Source organism: Chionomys nivalis, chromosome 6 (assembly GCF_950005125.1).
Source record: "Chionomys nivalis chromosome 6, mChiNiv1.1, whole genome shotgun sequence".
NCBI classification, from domain to species: Eukaryota; Metazoa; Chordata; class Mammalia; order Rodentia; family Cricetidae; genus Chionomys; species Chionomys nivalis.
In genome coordinates, this window is record NC_080091.1 from 92,032,366 (window position 1) to 92,047,723 (window position 15,358).

Here is a 15,358-nt window from a genome sequence, read left to right on the forward strand (position 1 = left end):
ATGTTTGGATTGTTATTCACTAGAATGTTTGTCTTCAAAAAACTGTTATTTGTATTCCTGGCTTGAGTTTCATAAAAAAAAAAAAAAAAGAATGTTCAATGAATTATGGGTTGGAATTAGGACAGAACTACTAATGATTTATAAAATTATCTAAAACATGTGTCTGCCTATTTGTACTATTGACTTATGCAATGTGGCATTCTGAGCACGGATGATTATAAAGTCTAAACCTTGATAGACTCTAAAGCATGCTGAAGACGCTCTTCATCCTACATGATAAAATATTCAGCCAGGATTTAATTCTCTCTGTAAAATAAATATGCATGTCTGTGTCATTAATGTGAATTTTTTCTTTCATATTTAATGAGTGGTAAACTTATATCTATATCAAAATATATTAATCATGTTAAATATTTCTTTGTGATTTATTAATAATAAGTGTTTGATATGTGTATGTATTTTATTTACCTATTCATTCATGGTGCACAAGAATTACCCAGGTATAAAGATGTCAAAGTACAGGACATTTTAGAAGCCTAGAACTAAATTATAAAACATGGAAAAAATTCAATAAAGTAAAAGAAAGGAAAAGAAATGAAAGAGTAAACATTCCAGCTGAGATTATCACAAGGAGCACATGATTGCCACAAGGATCATAAGAGATTACTGTGAACAGCCACACACCAATGAACCTACAAAGAGCAGGCAAATTCCTAAAAAAAAAAAATGTAATTCCTGGCATAATAATAACAATAATCAATGTTTAAAACAAGCTAAAGCTGTAAGTTGCACTTTCTTCAAGGAAGATACACAAACAGCTGAGCAGCTGTGGGAAGCAGTGTTCAATATCACTAATCATCAGCACTGGGGTATAACCTGTATCTTTCACTACGGTTATTATCAAAATAAATAAAGGAATGAATGAATAGGAACAGGTGGAGTCAGGGGGGATGTAAAAACCGAATCTATGCATACTATTGGTGAGAATGCAAAGGGGTGCAGTCACTGTGGAAAATAGCACAGATATTCCTCAAAAAAATAACAGCAGGAACTTCCATATAACCCACCATTCTGATTCTGGATATTTAGCCCAAAATTGGAAACAGGATCCTAAAGACACACCAGCATGCCATATGAAATACTATTCACAACACTAAATATATCCACAGCCTAAATGTCCATCAGTAGAAAAATAAAGAAAATTTACATATAACAGAATATTGTCCAGTCTTACAAAGCATGGAAATTCTACAATGTAGTACAATATAGATCAACCTTAGGGACATTATGTTAGAAAGATATAGAAAGAAAAATGGTGTTGAATTCTGCTTACATAAGTATTTAAGAATCAAACTCATAGCATCAAAAAGTGGAATGGTGGCTGCGAGTGGCTAGGACACTGTGAAATGGGGGATTACAAACCAACAGGCACAAAGTTCCAGGCAGCCCAGATGTAAGACCCGCTGTGCAGTATTGTACCCACAATCGGCAATCACACAACCTACACTAAACAAACTGAGGAGGTGTCGTGTTAATTATGCCTGCACAATAAAATAAAAATTTTAAAGTTAGGTAATCTCTCAGGGGAAGAACATATCTCACCAGGATCTAAGAAGTAGACATAAGGTACGTAAAGGACGCAGACACAACCTTCCCACAGAACTGTAAGTATAGTTTATTCCCTCTAATGCTGTATCCAGAAGTCCACACTACCTACACATTACATCAATTCTGGTTAAAAGCAGCAATAAAATGTGTCTAATATGTGAGTTTTTAAGGACAAGAGGCCACATGTGTAAATGATTGAAATATGGGAACCACTAACTTGGAATCCATTTTCAAAATTGCAGTTTAAAAAAAGCATATGTACCACTTGTCCTGGTTAAAATAAGAGAAGGTTAAATAGGAAAATATATTTTAAATGCCAAGACTCTGGCAAACATTTCTGGTGAGTCATAATTGAGTGAGAATGTTGCCAGTGATTCATAAATGTTAAGTCTTGGGAGGCGATGCCAGATGGTGCACAAGGGGAAAGAAACAGGCCTGGCAAGACCATAGATGAGAACAGCTTCAATGGTAACACCGCGGGACAGACTCCTCCCCAGGATTGTGGGCTGCTACACAGCATGCATTCCTTGAGATGTACTACAGGAGAAATGACCTTAAAGCTTAAGGTCATTCAAGGAGTATCATTAAAATACACAGAGGAGCCGCTGTCCGGCTGTTACCTGCTTTTCTGCAATGACACTGAAGCATCCTAACTGGAAATCGTCGAGTCGTGGGCTGGACACATCTCAGCTCACCGCTAAGTTCTCTGTAGCTCTTGTCTTGACTCTCATCTGTAAAACATGGCGCTCGCTGAACCTGGATTGCATGACTCAGTCCTTGACGGGCAAGTAGTGCTGTCGGAAGCTTTGACGTGTGAGCGTTGCACTCTGGGAAAGCTTGCACTGGACAAATCTGTATCGGAAGAGGAAGCTCAGACCCTGCTGCAAACTGTGGGAAAAGCTCCCACCTGGCTGTCTCGCATTGGCCTTGGATTGAAGAGGATCACAAGGTGAGGGTGTTTCTCCTGGGAAACATCTGGGTGTCATTCTATCATAAAGACTTCTCCTTTGTCATGGCTCTCTGCCTGATACACCTAACCTCACACTGTATACCATGATAGCAGGGTGCCTCTCATAGTAGTCTATTTCTTGTTCTTATAATTCCATTTCAATTTTTTATTTCAAATAAAACACATTTGTTAAAGCATATGCACATTCAAAAGCAATAAAATAAAATATAAAAAGCAACTGAAATGTAACAAGAAAATCTTCATGAAAGAGAAATTAAGAAAAGACCACTCTCAAGGAAACATTTTTCTCTGATATGTCAAAGGTTTCCAAGGACTTTCATTGGAACAATAAAAATGGCCTCATGTTACTGCTGAGTTATATCAGTATAACATAAACACAAGAGAATCCGCTTGTTTGAATGGACTTCTTTCATGTACCTGGAAGCTGAACACAATGATTAGTGAGGGAAATTCTGGAGTCCAAAGGCCCCAATCTCAGTGTGATGACCTGATGGTGTTCTAGGTAAAATTCAACAAAATTTAATGAAAGACCACAGCCAATACACAGTGCTTTCCAAAAGCAAAGCTCAAGACCATTTGTGATCTTGCAACAATCTAAGGAAAATGTTGACCTCTAGCTAGGCAATTAACTCAAAGTTTAATATATCAGAGACCAGGTAAGGAAATAGGTCACTGGGAGTTATGGAAGAATATATAAAGATTACCCTCCTAATCCTGGGGAATAAAAATGAAATCATAGTGTAATAAATTTTATTCATATGTCATCAGGATCTGCTAAGATTTAGAGGGATTTTGCTATCACATGTCCAATGTTTAAAAAATAATATCATATAGCTTCTTTTTTATTGAGCTAGGCATTCCTAAGCATGGGAATTAGTACCTCCTCAGAGAGTTCATACTGGACTGGAATTTGCTATGTGAGTTACTAAATCCTTTTTTATCAATTCTGAATCATAAAATGACAGACAAGTGATCACATGTGCTCAAATTCAGTAGCCATTTTCAAAAACTTGGCTCAGTTTTCACACTTTCCAAAACATCTATACACATGACATCATATAGGTGCTACAACACCCCGTTTTCAAGTCTAATATGGGACTTGACTTGTGTTTAGGCAGCCAGTAAGGCAGTGGTTCTCAATCTGTGGTCCCCTCCCTTTCAGTGTCACAGATCCAATATTTACATTTTGGTTCATAGCAGTAGCAAAACTATGAAGCAGCAAGGAAATGGTTTTATGACTGGTGTCATCACAACACGAGGAACTGTATTAAAGGGTCACAGCGTCAGGAGAGAACCACTGTAGTGTAGGATTCCTTTCCCGTATAGATCACTGCAGTTCAGGAGAAGGAAACGAAGGCGTGGGGCAGGAGACAGCTCATGCTCTATTATGGCAGATAATACTGGCATGAAGAAAAGGGAAATAGGAACAGAAAGAGGGGATGGGGAGAGAGACAGGGGCATCTTGCCAAGCGGTCAGATGTGGTCACACCTTTAATTCTTGCAGTGACTCACAAGATGTATTATTATGATGAGCTGCTTGGCAGAAGGGTGGAAGGTTAAAGACACCTGTTACACACTCCTGCATTGCTGCTGGGAGTGCAAGCTGGTACAGTCCCTTTGGATATCTGTATGGTGATTTCTCAGAAAATTAGGAAAATACCTTCCTCAAGACCCAGCAATACCACTTTTGGGTATAAGCCCAAAGGATGTGCAATTGTACCACAAGGACATGTGCTCAACTATGTTCATAACAGCATTATTTGTCATAGCCGGAACATGGAAATAACCTAAATGCCCCTCAACTGAAGAATGGATGAGGAAAATGTGGTACATTTATACAAAGGAGTAGCAGAAAAAAATGATGACATCTTGAAATTTGTAGATAAATAGATGGAGCTAGAAAACATCATATTGAGTGAGGTAACCCAGACCCAGAAACACAATTATCATATGTACTCACTCATAAGTGGTTTTAAACATAAAGTAAAGAAAACCAGCCTACAAATCATAATCCCAGAGAACCTAGACAACAATGAGGACCCTAAGGGAGACATACATGGATCTAATCTACATGGGAAGTAGAAATAGACAAGATCTCCTTAGTAAATTGGGTGCATGGGGACCATGGGAGAGGGTTGAAGGGGAGGGGAGAGGAAAAGAGGGAAACAGAGAAAAATGTATAGCTCAATAAAATTGATTTTTAAAAAAAGACCAAAAAAAAAACAGTAAAAAAAAAAAGTTTTGTGTTCTAGTCTCTCATTTCTTCACGAGTCTCATTTGTAAGTATGAAATCATGTATTAGCCTACAAACCAGTTTCTTGCTTATTCTTTCAGCGTTTCCTCTTTTTTTCCTTGGGTTAGATAATAACTATACTTTATTAGTTTTTATTCTTGAATAAAAGTTAATCCAAAATCTAAAAAAATAAAAGACACCCGTTACAGAGGCCAAATGCATAACAACTGTGTTCCTGAGCTCTCCAACACCCAAACAACTATAAACAGTGTTTGAAGAGTAGACGTGTCATTGGCTACTTCAAAACATTAATAATAAAGCTCACATGAAATAAGAAAGCTGTCCTGAGGAAGGGCCAATGTGCTTAGCCTTGAGAAGTTTTTCAGGTTAGCTGTGGAGAGGAGAGAGGAGAGGGAGAAGATCTTGGTGCCTGCTATGACAGGCAACTGTCAGTAAGCTCACAGGGATAAAGAAAGACAACCCGTCTTTGCCTTACCAATCATAAACCACAAGGATCAGTTTCCATCTGTGAGGTATTACCCAGTATGCAATGCATGCGGATCTTGTGCTATGGAATGTGAGGGAGAAACATGCACTGTGGGAAGCAAATGTTGGTTTGGGATTGTTAATTGAAATACAAGTAGTTATGCAAGATAGTTCTGGTTACTTTAAAGTGTTAACTGATTAGGAAGACAAAATTATAAATATGGTATCTTGGAAGCATAGTTTATAAACTCAGGCTTCCCAGGCTTAATTACCTCCCCATGGGAGGCTTTACCCTCTCTGAGGAGTGGATGGAAAGAGGGGTGGGGTGGGAAGGGAGTGGAAGGAGAAAAGGGAATGGGAACTGTAGTTGGTATGTAAAATGAATAAAAATAGAATTTAAAAAGCTCAGGCTTTTAAGCATTATCTATACAAACATGTGTGCATGCATATGCATATAAATTATATATAAGAAGAATTAAAGAAAAATCAATTCAAATTTATAGTTTTAACCTTACTTTATAATTCATTTCCAAGGTTTAAAATTACACAAATAATGCTTTCCATATTGACAATGAAAATTGGAAAACAGGAAACATAGAAGACATATAAAAATATTCAAATGTATATATGTGTACCATGGAGCATGCAGATGCCAAAGAAGACACAGAATCCCCTGGAACTGGAGCCACAGACGTCTGGGAATCACCACTAAGTGCTAGAGATTGAAACCAGGTTCTCTGGAAGAGTACACAGTGCTAGTAGACACTAATCCATCTCTTCTGCCCTCAATAACTAATCTTTTAAAAAGAAGTTTTAAAGTGCTTTGAACTGAATAATAGCAAAAATATACATTCTAAATGTTTCTGGGGTATGAATTGGGCAATGCTTAGATGTTATGCTAAAGAAACAGTACAGTGGGGAGGAAATGGTTCAGCTAGAAATGACTCACCTCACAAGCCTGAGCCTGGTTCTGGATACTGGAACCCACATTGAAAAGGTGGGGGCAATGACACATGTATATGTCAACAACCCCAGTGATGACAAAAGGTGAGTGCAATAACGTGTCAATCATCCCAGTGACGACGAAAGGGAAGTAGGTGCAGTCAGACCCTGACTTCCTAGTGAAACCCAAAGCAGTGTGACTGTTTCAATTTGAATTCCTTATTACAAATTTATTGAAGCATGAAAGTTGATGGCCTTAGTTTTGATAACCCACCCATTTGTTTCAGTAGCCATTTCTTAATAGATCCCTAAGACCCAGTAAATAATTACAGTGTCTTTTTGTTGTTGTTCTGTCTTCATCTCCCTGCTCACGTTTCACAGCATTGGCTAGAACAATGGCGAATGAACATGAAGTGAAGATCTTCACTGTGTTCTTGTCATCTTAGCAGGTGACATGATCAGTATGTCATAGTATGTCATCATTAAAAAGGATGTGACTTCTGGGCTTTTCTAGATGCTTTTGATCAATTGAGTTTCCTAGCCTTCCTAGTTTTAAGACAATTTGTGCCATGAGTCATAGCTGAATTTCTTAAATGATCTTTCTATATTTCTTGAGGTCATACACACATCCTCATTTATTTCTGTTAATGCCATAAGCCAAATTGATTAAAAAGTTAAATCAAACATGATTACGTTAAGCCACGCTGAGCCATAATGCTTGGATATAGTTCAATACATACAGGCAAACTTTTATAGCTTTTTAAAAATAAAATAAGAAACTAGATTAATATAAAGATAATTATAGGATGTAAATGTGTGTTATATACATTTGTGTACATTGTATATATCTGTATATGTTGTACTTGGCTTGCTTGCTTTTATCAAGGATGTTTTGTATCTATGTTCACGAGGGATAATGGTTTGTACTATAATGTGTTTATCTAGTTTTAGTGCTGGGAATTGTGCTCTGATTCCTTCATAAATTAGTAAGATTTCTTCCTCCATGCTCTTCTAAGACAGGATGGATATGACTAAAAATTTTTCTAGTCTGTGCGAAATATAATGAGCAGTTGTGGCACCTGGACCTGTAGTGTGTGTGTGTGTGTGTGTGTGTGTGTGTGTGCGCAAGAGAGTGTGTATGTGTGTCCAAATGTATGTGCATGTGTGTGAGTGTGCATGTGTGCATGTGACTGTGAGCATTTTATTACTCTCAGAGGAGATAGCAATTTCAATTATTTTTCTCCATTTCTATTATGGGTATCTTTAGATCTGAATCAAAAGCCACAAAGACTGGTCATGATGTTGTATGCCTTCAACACTATCCATCAGGAAATTGAGCTCCAAGGACTGTGATGAGTTCAAGGTCCGCCTTGACCAACATCCAGGTCCTTTCCAGCCTCAGAACTTAATGATATGTTGTCTCAGAAGAATAAAATAAAGTAAAACACAGAAGGCTCAAACCTTTAGAAGCACTGGTTTTCTCCTCAGTTTTAAGAACTGAGAACTACATACCAAACTGATGCGGGATTTCCCTCTGTCTGCTGTGAATACCATTGATTAATAAAGGACTGCTTTGAGCCCATAGCAGAGCAGGCAGAAAGAGCTAGGCAGGGAAAACTGAAGTAAATGCTGGGAGAAAGAAGAGCAGAGTCAGAGAGAAGCCATGGAGCCCCACCAGAGCCAAATGGAACTTTAGCCAGTAAGCCACAGCCACATGATAATACAGAGATTAATAGAAATGGGTTAAATTAATATGTAAGAGTTAGCCAATAAGAAGCCAGAGCTAATGGGCCAAGCAGTGATTTAATTAATACAATTTCTGTGTGTTTATTTTGGGGCTAAGAGGCTGGGAATCAACAAGCAGCCCTCCCTATGCAATACCAAATCCACAATTCAGCTTGGCGAGACTTAAGACCTGAGGGCAGTAGCACCCCATGTCTGTCCCATCAGCGTCTGACATTCTCCACTAAATGCAGAATCACAGGCGACCTTCCATCCAGTGAACTCTCACCCAACTCTGCTCTACAAACCTTCTATCTGGTTCATGTCTGGTGTTTTACCTCACTTACTCTTGGCCTCTTAGAAATAACCACACCTATTTGATTTTACTAGTTTAAATCTCAGGAAATCATTTGAATTTCTAAAATCTTCATTAGGTATCCTAGCACCCAAAATTCCATATTTTTTTATATTTAAAAGTTTCATATTTGTGCTTTGTGAGAAGCCATTAGACTACAAATTATACTAAAAAAAAAACAGGAACCCTTTTAAAAAGTGAAACCACAGTTCAGTTACAGAAGCATGGGTACTCTGGAATAAGGGTTGCTTTCTGCCTTTGTTTGAGAAAAGATGCAGTTGGAGGAGGAGGCTGCGGATCATGAAATCTGAAGCACTTTCCATGTTCAGGGGCTGATGGCATTCATGGAGGGGCTTGCAGCCATCTCTTCTTGGATACGATTCCTTGGTGATGACTGGAAACTTTCAGACACTTCTTGCCAAATTGAGTCCATATGGGAAAGTGCTCACGACGTGCAACCTAATCCCTGCTCCCTGGCTTGACAGCAGCCCAGGGTAGCACAGGAAATCACAGGTTGACTGCTCCACTTCTCACTGCCCTCCCGGCAAACATACACCAATCCATCACTGCTCCTTCAAAAGATGTGATTTCCTAAAGTCTCGCTATTTTCCACAGATCAGGACCACAGCCTTGAATTACCCCTTTGATGATAAGTGATCAGAACAACTTTGTAAAAATATGAAATAGTCTTTGAATTTAATTTGTTCCACTTTTGAGAACTTCGTATGTGACTTCTATCTTCTCACAGGTTCTTTCTGGCCCTGAACCTGGGAAAGTCCTGGGTCTGAACCCTAAAGCTTAGGATTTTGCTTCAGGGTCATCTACCATTGTAGTCGCTCATCATGTTGGAGAAGTGTGAGCTGTAAGTACTGAGGGCTGGTTTTTGCCAAACACACTCTGCGTCCTTGCCACTAACAGTGTGGGCTGTGTGGTACCACACCCCCCCACACACACCCATCATCACCACTAGCAGTAGCAGCAGCCTTGAGAGCTTGTTAGAAATGCAACATCTCAGGCCCCACCTAGCTAACCAGTTCTTTAAAGACCCAGGACACATCCGACAACACTATTTAATTAACAGTCTCATTAATTCTGCTACCTTTGACTGGTCAATAACCTTCCGATATGATCTGTAATCCCTTCTAGTCCCGATCACTTACTCAAACCCAACACATCACACTTCACAATTAGCTTCTATTTCCCAAGCATGGCTGCCTGACTTTACCTCCCCAGGGACTCTTGTGTCATCCTCTTTAGTTAACTCATGGAGGGCAGAAGTTCAGTTAAGTTTATCTCCTCAGTGGATGGTTAGGGTATATAGTATCAACCCTGTAAACATTCTTGGAAGATTAAAACAATAGTTTGGAGTGTTTTATACATGACGTTTTCCACATATAGTTTTCCAACTATTGTGGAACAATGGTCTTTTATCCTGTCATTTGTATTATTTTTGATAAAATGCTGATTGACCAGTAGCCAGGCAGGAAGTATAGGTGGAGCAACCAGGCAGGAAGTAGAGGCAGAGCAACGAAAATGCTGGGAAGAGGGAAGCACAGTTTGCAGTCGTGACCCAGTCACAGAAGAAGCAAGATGTAACTGCCTTGCTGAATAAGGTACCAAGCCACATGGCTAACATAGGCAAGAATAATGGGCTAATATAAGTTATAAGAGTTAAGAAGTCTGAGCTACTAGGCCAATCAGTTTATAACTAATGTAGACCTCTGTGTGATTTCTTTGGAACTTAATGACTGCAGGAACTGGGCAGGACAGAAAACTCAGTCAACATCCAAATGTCTGTATTTTAGGGTTAGTTACTGAAATAACTGTGAATAACACACAAGTAATTTCTGCCCTGGTAGGGCCTACAGAATAAAAGGTGACATGGACATTAGCAAGCAATTAGACTACAGTATCTATTATGGTAAGGAGATGAGATGCTTTAAGGACCACTTGCCTCACTTAAACAATACTGCAATTCAACCATTCAACCCTGAAGGATAACGAACGGCTGAAGTGATCAAGGAGGTGATAGTTCCAAGTGTGGATAACAGTGTGTAGTGGCAGCCTGCAGAGGACATGTCCCTGTGGTACAGTTTAGATGGTTTAGTGCAAAGCACAAGACAAATGAAAGGGGTTGGTCATGAAGGTGTCACGCATTGCAGACATGGTGGCACACATCTTTAACCCCAGCACTCAGGAGGCTGAGGCAGGAGAATTTGGCTTTTCAGCAAGTTCATAGCCATTCTGAGTTGTGTAGTGAGGCCTGACTCAAAAACTACCCATAAACCACGGATGGAAAAAGTTTTGGATTTGAAGAAAAAATACAGCATGGAGAATCGAGGACATAAATCATGAAGATTGTGGGTAAGCTCTACTTCCTTTTCATGTGGGAGACATTTGATATTGGAGATAAAAAACTGAGAGAACAGGGCTGTTTTCAGCACAGAGGAATGAAAATTACAGCCCAAAGTTATAATGCTGTAATGAAGATGGACAGATCTAGACAGATTTGAGGAACTTAGGGAACAAACAATGGTGAATTCCTTGATGTGAGAAGTGGACAATACTAAAGGTCAAGGGCAAACCTGTGACCTGCTGGATGTTCCACGGGAAGAATTCCACAGTCTTAAATTTGTACACTTGGTTCTGGAAAAAGCACAGTGGTTAAGAATAACCGTGCTCTTGCAGAGGACCTGAGCGCAGTTCCTGCCACCAACATGGAATCCCATAAGCACCTTAACACATGAACATATATACTTACAGGCCAGACATTCACATAAATAAAATATAAAATCAATCTTAGAAAAATTATGCATTAAATACTGAGTATGACTGAATATACTTAGAGATAGGGCTATGATGTAACTAGGTAACAGTGAGACCATCAACATAGGCCCTGACTCAAAATGGTTCACATCTTTAAAATGTGTGTGTGTGTATGTGTGTGTGTGTGTGTGTGTGTGTGTGTGTGTGAGAGAGAGAGAGAGAGAGAGAGAGAGAGAGAGAGAGACGTCCTTAAAATGTGTGTGTGTACATGTTTGTACATCTAAGAACAATTAATTTAAAAAGAGGCCAAGAATTTAAGAGAGAGCAAAGAGTGGTATATGAAGGGTTTGGAGAGAAGAAAGGGAAAGGGGAGGGGGAATTGATTTCATTATATTATAAGCTCAGAAAATAAAACAATTTTTTTAATCCAGCTTTGTCAACACCTTGATCTCATATCTCCAGAGGCTAAAGAACTTCTGTTTTGGTTGCTCAGCCTGGACCACTTCCTGATGACAACTGGTGCCCTGATGGCGTTCTTCACTGGAAAAAGGGAAAACAGAAAAGGAGAGTCGAATGTGGAGTGCAGGAGATAAGGTACATTAGAGAAACCGGATGAACCGGTCTGTGGTGCTGATGAGGCCTCTGAAGTCTGAGAGCACACTTCTACAGAAAAGAAGTCTCTTGACTCCCATGAAAGACAGTTTGTACTGGGCATGAGCTCACCAACAGTATAAACCCAAAACTAAACATAATAGTATATAAAAGTTAAGCAGTAGAAACCAAGAGATAAGAAGCATGGAAAGAAAAAAAAAGTTTAAATATATTTTCATGCCACAAATGAGTATTGGTGTCATGGAAATAAAGAATTCAATAGGTAGACTGAACACTTTAAACAGAATCAAAACAAAACTCAAGGATTTGGATTGCATTTCAAATAAGTACCAAGTGCTAAAAGAGAATCTCTGAAAGACTGTCTCAGTGGCATGGCCAGCAGAATGGGTAGCTCTAAGATTTTGTAAAAGACTATGAAGAATGAAAAAAGCAAAAAGTCCTATTTGGAGAAAGAACTTTTGATGTTTGTTTTTGAAATGAGGAGTGACAGAAGTCATTCTCAATCTTTAGACATCAAGTTCCATGTAGGACATAATAAAAAGAATATCTACAGATTTAAAAAGATGAAATTTAAGTCATCCACAGAGCCACATCAACGACCGTACCATAAAGCACCAATACTTGCCAAAGGATGATTGAAAACACTAGGGGTTGTGGTACTACATTGAATTACCGTTTACAACTAGGAGAAAAGCAGGGCTATTTCCTGCATTTTTCCCTCCGTGGGCAGTACATGCATTTTGCAAATGACTTCAGCATTTTCTGGTGGCATAAACAGAACCAGCATTAGCTCTAAATGATCATCCTGAATTCTGTTTGGTTACATGGCCTGGCAATGTGCTCTATACCAACTAGCTCATTTTCCACTTGCCCTGGATTTGGGGAGGGAAATAGTTTATTCTAGTCCCAGAACTAAAATTACCTTCTAGGATTAGAAAGTTTTGTTAGATATTTACTCCATCATTAGATTACCTGATTTTGGCTTTTTGATGAAAGGGATTTCTAGAGCTAAAACAGAAAAAAAAAAATCCCATAGTCTAAAAGATGACAAAACATTAAATTTACAGTCAACTTATTCTTCATTTCTTCAAATTTTGTAATTACTAGGTAGTAGAATGAATATCAGCCTCCTTTTGGTTTTCATTTAAACTTCTAGGACATTCAAAAGAACTACCCAATACCAGCTGAAGACAAACCTTAAAGAGCTATAGAGGTCTTCTATCATATCATATTATAGAGGTCTTCTATCATATTATTCTGACCTATTTACATATCCAGAAATAACCATCTAGCAGAGATGGCTCCCTCAAGGACAACATCTGATCCCATAAAGAATGAAAACAGTTTTCTCTAACAAACTCTGACATTACTGTATAAAGCCAGACATGATCCCTTGTCTTTCCTATCAAGTGTGGACACCAAAGGGAATAATCTAATGTCTAGTACAAAGATGATATGTAACTCCACTTAATTATTGCACATAGTCGTATAGTAACTTAAAATTTGGTGAGGAGTTTGATTTCTGCATTTAATTTATGGGCTGAGACTGCTTAGAAGCCACAGTAATCTAATAAACCTTTATAAGAAAACAAAAAATAAGCAAATACCGAGCAGATGTGTTTTAGTTTACGGAAGAACAATGCAGACACGTGACTGTCACTTGGATTATGCTAGTTCAATTAAAAACGGTCGTATATCCCATCCCATCAGACACAGGCAACAGCATGCGATGCAAGTGAGGCGGAACAGCACACCCTGCATGCACTGCTCAGCGTGAGGACACCTTGTGGCTGGTCACAGGGGATGGCAGATTCCCAAAACTTTAATTCCACTTTTCCTAAATTTGTTAGTTACTTTACTTCTCAGATTCAAACTTACGTTTGAATGGCTTAGCTCTCAATCTGATTAGCATTGCTTCTTATATTCCATTACTCACAAGTTGAATTATATAACTGGGAAGGAAGCGCATGAAGCCGAAACCTAAGCTGCGAGATACATGCGGCTGTCCTGTGTTTCGCTCTGAGATTTGATTCTAAATTAAAGTCAGAATGTACAACACACTCTTCACTTATAACACTTTTAATTCATTAGATTGGCCCCTCTCTCTTAAAATGGGAATGAATGGCTCTTAATTCCACAAGAGAAAATTTTATTTTACTCATATATGGCATTTTTCTTTGTAACTATTCAATGGTTTGAACATATGTAATTAGGAAACAAACTCACATCTATGTAAAATTGGATATGAAGTGCATGGTTGAGTCCACACTGGAAGAAGTCTGAAGAGTAGAAGGCCAGTGCTGTTTCACCAGTGGATCCTAACATGAGGCTCACATTAAGAAAATATTTACAGAGTTCCTAATTTACCAAAATATTCCATTGCTAATAAGTTATGTTATCATGATTACATTTTAGTCAAAAGTACCTAAAATACTTGCCAGGTCATTATGGAAAAGCTGTCAAAGCTAAAAATTACCATGCATTTAATCTACTAAATGTCATAGTTGATAAAACAGAACAGAGACAGTGGTATGTGAAGTGTGGGGCATTTCACTGTGATGATGAAATTGCCACTTTGCTTTTCAAATTCTGGGGTTTGTTAACTTGTTGCTTTCTTATCATAAGATATATATACTAGAGATCACACTGTAATACTGAAGAAAGGCACTTGACATGTTCTCTTAGCCCAAGAGGAGTTGCTCAATTTTCAAAATGTTGAGAATCATCAGATCTAGGATCAAAACTACAAGGAAGTTCTGTATCTCTACCACTAGGGCACTTATAACTAAAATTTAAAAGCCACCAAAATTAACTAGTAATTGAGAGAATGTGCAGAAATTGAAGTCTTTAGGCATTGTTGGAAGCAGTGCATACTGAGCAGGAAGTGTGCAAAATGACAAGGTCACTTTTTTAAAAATGAAAAACACAAACACCACACAATCCAGAAACTTCAGTTCCAGAAACCAGACAATTCAGTTTTAGAATCAGGACACCAAAAGGATTTAAAGCAAGGACTTGAACAAGTGTTATGTAAACCATGTTCATAATCAAATTAGTCACAATAGCCTAGAGAAAGAAGCAGAGGAGTGGACAGGCAAAATGTGCCATACAGACAGGCATACAACCTAACCTGAAGACAGGAAGGGAATTCTGATACACACAGAGAACAAATGTATGATTTCACAAACATGGAGGGTCTATGTCTTTGATTTATAGAGACAATCATAGAATAGTAGTGTTTGTGGGCCATGGAACAGAGGCATGGCGAGTCAGTGTAGAGAGTATCAGGTGAGAAAAAGATACAGTAAAATGCCGGAAATGAATGGACTGATGGTCACATAATAATGCAAATATACTTAATGCCACAGAACTGTGCACTTCAACATGGCAAAGTGATAAGTTTTACACTATGCTTCCCCGCAATAAAATAATGAAAAGGAGATTTTAATAGAATTGTTTAACACCAGAAACATAGTTGCAACACTCTTAGGATTTAAGTCATGGATGTTCGAAAAATGATATCACCAAGGAGATGGCAATGAACTATCTTCTGTCTCCTATACATACACACTCGGCTATAAAATAATTCAGAGAGCTGGGGGCAAAGCCATCTGGGGCATTGCTGACCTCACACGCCAGGACCCCAGGCTTGATTCTCAGCATT